The sequence below is a fragment of the Pavona decussata genome, unplaced genomic scaffold (genome assembly GCF_977016875.1).
Source record: "Pavona decussata unplaced genomic scaffold, jaPavDecu1.1 SCAFFOLD_193, whole genome shotgun sequence".
NCBI classification, from domain to species: domain Eukaryota; kingdom Metazoa; phylum Cnidaria; class Anthozoa; order Scleractinia; family Agariciidae; genus Pavona; species Pavona decussata.
In genome coordinates this window covers 1,679,001-1,685,000 of record NW_028145602.1, presented here as the reverse complement: position 1 = coordinate 1,685,000, position 6,000 = coordinate 1,679,001, and the positions used below count along the sequence as shown (strand labels likewise).

The window sequence follows — 6,000 nt, the reverse complement described above, 5'->3', positions numbered from 1 at the left end:
TCTCAGCAATCCTCAGGTGCGACATTAAATGAAACAAACGACAACAAACAAACAAACAAACATCAAATGACATGAAACAAAAAGGAATTACACTTATATCAATTACCATATCTTTCTTCAGAAACAAAGTTTAGGAGTCAAATTCAAGGTAAGGAAAATGCATGGCTTTTTTAATGATCTGGTAAGGGCAGTGTGTACTGTCATTTTGTAACATTTTCAGATTTAAGTGGTTTAGTGAATTGGTATTAAAAAGCCAGATTGTCCCCGAGATTGTTGATGCATTGTAATATGTATCAAATACTGTATACATGTAGATCTCTTTAAAATCTTGTGCTTAGCCTTGTGAAGCTGACTGAAGGCGAAATGTTCAAGAGAAGTACTGAATGAGAGAGGCAGAAACTCTATCAAGCCCAACCATCAAACCCACCATCTTTACAGTGCCATGTTTGTGACAATGTTTGTTTTAATTGGTTTTTGATAGGATCTTGTTTCTGATAGTGCCAGTGTGGGTATGAACTACTGGACCTACACTGTAAGTTGTCAATATATGAAGAATTCCTGTGGGATGGTTTTTAAATGCATGCCAAGTGATGCCAAGTGGAAGTTATTATAATGTTAATAAGGTTTGAAGAATAAAGAGTGTAAGTTATGGCAGTGGTTTGCTTACTTACATTGCTAATGGCTAATGGTGGAATGTGTTGAATAAGTTATGTCACCTAGCTTGTAAGCCTAATCGTTACTAAAAATTTATTGGGTCTCTAGTAAGGTTTCTTTTTTTCTTCTTTTGTAATTGGTCAAGTCCCTAAGAGAAGGAGGTGTGGGATTGTGGAAAATTGATTCTGTGCTTACATGTAAAAAGAACATAACAAGATATGCTCTACTGTTATTTTCTTGTTTATTCATGAGATGCATATAAGCATGAGTTGTTTTTCTGCAATTCCCCATCCAGTAGGGGGATTTATAGGGTAAGTTAATTTCCGGTGTGATTCTCTATCTCTTTTTAGAGCCTCAACTGCTTGCCAAAAAGAAAGTTTGTTCCAAGGATCCAAATAACAGTATTCATGTTGAGGATGTGATTCCATATCAAGACTGTGGAGTTCAGAGCTCTTAGAGTAAGTTGACCTAAAAATTATTATGTATGTGAGCAGCATGACTTTGCCAATACAGAACTACACAAAGCACTGTTTGTGATCACTCCTAAAAGTGACCATCATTGTGAAATCTGTGACATATTATAAGCCCTGTGTTAAAAAGATCCTTTAAGTGACATCTACCCTAAGCGATGGCACCACTTTTTTGAATAACCAACTGGCCCTTTTCTCCTAAGCGACCTGTGTAGCCTTCAGAAAACAAGCATTAGCCAATAATGATACTTAAGGTTCTAATTGGTAGCTTTCACTGAAGCGTCAGCTCTCTCTTTATGAACCATGTAGAAGTTCATTCAAGGCGGCCGGTATATGATTTTACAGAAAATTTGCATTTGCAGCTTCCAAAATTTATCAAATCGGTATTGCAGCTGCTTGACAAAAATCACTAAGAATTGCTGCTCGGTGGTAGGACAAATCCAGAAAACAAAACCTTCTGTGTATCTCTGTCTGCTAAACAAGCTACATGTATCACAGTTGCTTCTAGTTCGCGTTTCAAAATAAAGTTGCTACATGATTAGCAATTGGTGTAATTTTGTTCTGCTGAAGCTTATGCCAATTTGGTATTCCACAACACCAACTATTAAACATTTCCAGTTGTTTAACGCTAGACATACCATTACAGTGTAATTGTAACAGCAGGTTTAATAAACATGTTAAAGACTGGTTTTGGTTTTAAAATATCCATAGAAAACCACTGTGGTGTCCTCAAAATCATGTAAATTGATCAGATTATCGAAGTGTTAACAACATTTGAAATAATTTATCTTTAAATCAAAGTCTCCTGTGAGCCAACTCGTGAATGCAGATGACGCATCAGTATTTTAATTGAAATTAAGATGGCTACATACACTACCTTGAAAGCTAAAAGAAGTCATATCTTTGCCTGATCATGTAACGAGAAATAACCATATGTGTACTATAAAAATGATTCTAAACTTATTCCCTACATATTGTATAAGGTTATTCTGATGCGCCTTGGAACAAATTTTCGGGTGTTTTTTATTCAAAGTTCATGCAGACACTTCACTCATTCAATTTAAGACGCCGCACTTTGTGGAAAAACGGGAAAACTTATAACTTTGCTCATATTAAATGAAAAATCTCCATTCTTGCATTAAAATAATTGTCAAATTTTTATCTACAGATTGAATAAGATTATTTTGATGCGCTGTGAAACAAATTTTCACTTCTTTATTTATTCAAAGTTCATGCCGACACTTCACTGATTGAATTCAAGACACCGCACTTTCACTGCGCATGCTTGAAAGTCAACAGCCGAATCAGCCAACCAACCTAGTGAAAAACCCACCATTGCTATCACTCGTTCATTGTGCATGCTCGCATTTACGAGTTAAAAATGGGTATGGAAGTGGTTCATTTTGCCAGCTTGCTGTGATGTTGGAAGGGAGTGCCCATAGTTTTACGCAACACGGCACAAACTTCAATAATCAGCCTGGTCATAATTGCATTTCTGAAATTGAAACCTCCCAGCATAAAATTGGAAATACAAAAACCTGATCATGACAGATTTAAACTACAACATGCAGGTGTCATGACTGCTCACGTATCCTACCCCCTTAATGTTGTAGTTGGCAACAAGACTTTTTTCTCTAAACATACATTTTGTATTTTTTGCACAAGAATTTAAAATGGGTGTGGTTTTAAAAACAATGGAAGCAGTGCATTTTGCCAGCTTGCTGTGATATTAGAAGGGAGTGCCCATAGTTTTACGCAACACGGCACAAACTTCGGTAATCAGCCTGGTCATAATTGTATCTCTGAAATTGAAACCTCCCAGCATAAAATTGGAAATACAAAAATCTGATCATGACAGATTTAAACTACAACATGCAGGTGTCATGACTGCTCATGTATCCTACCCCTTTAATATTGGAGTGGGCAACATGACTAAATTTTTCTCTAAGCTTACATTTTTGAATTTTTTTAAACCAGAATTTAACAATTTGGGCCCATTGGACAATGGGGCAGAAAAGTTTCAAGTTGTTCAAAGCTTAGTTTTTTTGTACAAATGTTTTCACCAGAGGACATTCACTTTTTTTTACTGTTAATCCTGGTTATGGATCTTCTGTTGTCTAAGTGTAGAGTCGTCCACTGTAAATAAACTTTTCTTAACAGGGGAACATATGTTATGGATGTTGGAACATAAAGTCTGTTCATACAATGTATTTATATTAGACAATAATGTTAGTCTCCTGCAGTGGAACATTCACAATTAATTAAATTGTAATAGCAACTGGAACCACAATGACAGACGACTTCTTCCTACATACTCCTGCACATCAAAAGCTCAACGGTATGACCATGAAAAAACTGTAATAATCAAGACTGAGTGTACTGAGACAGCGTATTGTTGCAATCTGATCCCCCATTGAATGAAACAGTACAATTTCAGTCAATTTCAGTCAATTCCAGTAGCTGTGAAAACTCACAGACAGATTTTTCAGTTCTTAAGATATTTAAATCTCATTGGGCTGAATTCTGTTACCACAACCTCGAATCTTTCAGCTTTCAGTAGTGAGTTGGCCCCAGGGTGTTATGGCACCCTGTAAACTAAACATGACCTACTCTGAGAAAACCTAACTTTTAAAATGCAAAATCTGCAATGAAACCCAATGGGAAGGAGAAAGAGATGGAGGTCAAAGAATAGCTGCCTCTGTCATGAGATAAGTAACAAGACCATCCCCAGGCATTGATATGTTATGTTTATTTTTAATACAGTTCCCTGAAAAAAGGGTGACGATCAGGTTATTGAACTGTGCAAAACATAAAAAGAAGTTGTATGGTTTAAGATAGTGCCACTTTCAGTTCTTCAGTTACTTCACCATTTCATTATGGATATTGGAACTGCAGGGATGTTCCTCAGCACTAAGAAATAATTCCTGGATTCTAAAGCAATAACCTGTGAACAGGCTCCCAAGTGGGGTCTATGGCAAAGATGAAAATCGAGCTCTTCCTCGCCCCATACCGTGCTCCGCCCGCCCGGCTCGCCGATTTTTCTTTTCATCCTATACCCCACTTGGGAGCCTGTTCACAGGCTATAAAGCAAATGCTCCATGCAGATAACTGATTTTGGTAGCAAGTCATAATTGCTTGTATTGTACCCATTAATAAGTGTTGTGGAATGCCGAATTCCAATTACCATAATGAAAGACAAAACTTCTGTGCTGTGATGATATTTAAATCTCATAGGTTTTTCCCTGCAAACAACCACTTCACATCTCTCAACTGCATGAACACCGCCAGCACAGTTTCCCAAACACTTCTTTAAGAGGTGATTACGGCTAATAAGAATACCACCTTGATTCATTTTGTTAAAAACAAAATACTGCCTTTTTCCTGTCCGTGATTCCAATGTCAGTACAGGCTGGTTTTCTCTCTTGACTGATGGCCAAAGTTGTTTAATAATGTTGGACTTAACAATTTTATGGTAAATCAAATCAAAAACTTCTCAGGAAATGTTCATAGTGAAATCTCCTCTCCATGGTGTCGCTAAAGTTGGTTTTGAGCGCAGTCTTCTAATTACCTTTTCGTGAAGCTTTTTCATTGTCCTTTTTGACCATTCCTTGGATGGGAATCAACTTTTGCAAGTCTGGATTTCGACCACTAAACGTTGTATTTCTCTTCGATGACTCCTACTGCTGCTTCGAACTCAGCAAAAAAGCATGAAATATCCCTCAACTCCATGCCGTTTTCTGTACAAGACATGTACTCCTCGAAAAACTGGCTTATTTGATCAGAAGGAGGATTTTCCAGAAAGAGCTTGGCCGCCATATTAGATTCTACCAAAGCCCCCCAAAATTCTCCCATGACAGGCTGCGCACCTCTGATGATCCACATTGGATTACCTATGATGGTCTCAAAGGAAGGCAGCGTCTAGGAACTGGTCTCACCGGCCGTGCACACTGTAGGAAAGGGAATCCTATCTCATTGCTTTTTTTGTTCAGATATAAAGTCTTTAGAAATTCTCTCATAAACAAATTGGTGTTTCAACCAAATGTATTACAGTTTTCCTTTTTCCAAGAATCTTAAAACCTAATCTTTTTAAAGTTTAAAATATACTACAAATACGTGACTCTCAAAACCTCGCGAAGCTAGGGCTGGGCGGACAGTCGATTTGAAGTGAAGGAATGTGCTAAGGCAGCTATAAGAAAGTATAAATTGTCACTAATAGGCCTTTTGCAGTAGCTGGTCACATGATCAACTTTCCGATCAAAAACAGTTCTCCTTTGGAAAGTTTTGTTACAAGGTCTTAGGAACTGAGAGAGCATATTTAAAGTAGGTTAATTACCCGTAAATTTTTATCCATATATCTCAAAAGTAAGATCAGAAGGATTTGTACTGGAAAACTCCTCAATCTTTATAATTCTTCGGGTCATACTCAGCCTCATCCAGTGATAGGTAATTATGATCATCATCATCATCATCATCATCATCATCATCATCATTATTATTATTATTGTCAGTAAGTATATCACTCTTTCCAATATTAGTTTATTCCATGGTCCCTATATTTGTAATGCATCTTCCTCCCCCCTTTGACCCAACAGTCTATTATTATTGTGCTCCTCATGTGTTCAAAATCAAGTGTCGATGTTTCCAATGCAAACTAAATGTAGCATTTTTTTGTTATTTTGTTCAGATAATCAGATTTCTTGTGATTATGAGATGGGATGTGGCTGAAATAGAGTGAAAAATTATACAATTGCATAATATCAGAACCTTGGTATCATCTTCAACCTTATTGGCCTTTCAAACAGACACAAAGAGACAATATAGGTTGGTTTCCATGCAAACACGTGCCCTTCAATGAAGAAAATCAATAGCTCAGCTA

General features: G+C 37.0%; 2 long non-coding RNA genes across 2 annotated transcripts in view; one reads left to right on the top strand and one right to left on the bottom strand.

Annotated features, from left to right (window-relative positions):
- LOC146461965 (uncharacterized) overlaps window positions 1–516 on the top strand; it is a 6,754-nt gene extending 6,238 nt beyond the window's left edge. Inside the window, exons 2-3 of the long non-coding RNA XR_014857294.1 lie at window positions 122–148; window positions 482–516. This is a non-coding gene — a long non-coding RNA (uncharacterized LOC146461965). The remainder of the gene's footprint in view (window positions 1–121; window positions 149–481) is intronic.
- The window catches only part of LOC146461963 (uncharacterized), an 87,390-nt gene that overhangs the window by 57,469 nt on the left and 23,921 nt on the right, over window positions 1–6,000 (bottom strand). The window lies entirely within an intron of this gene.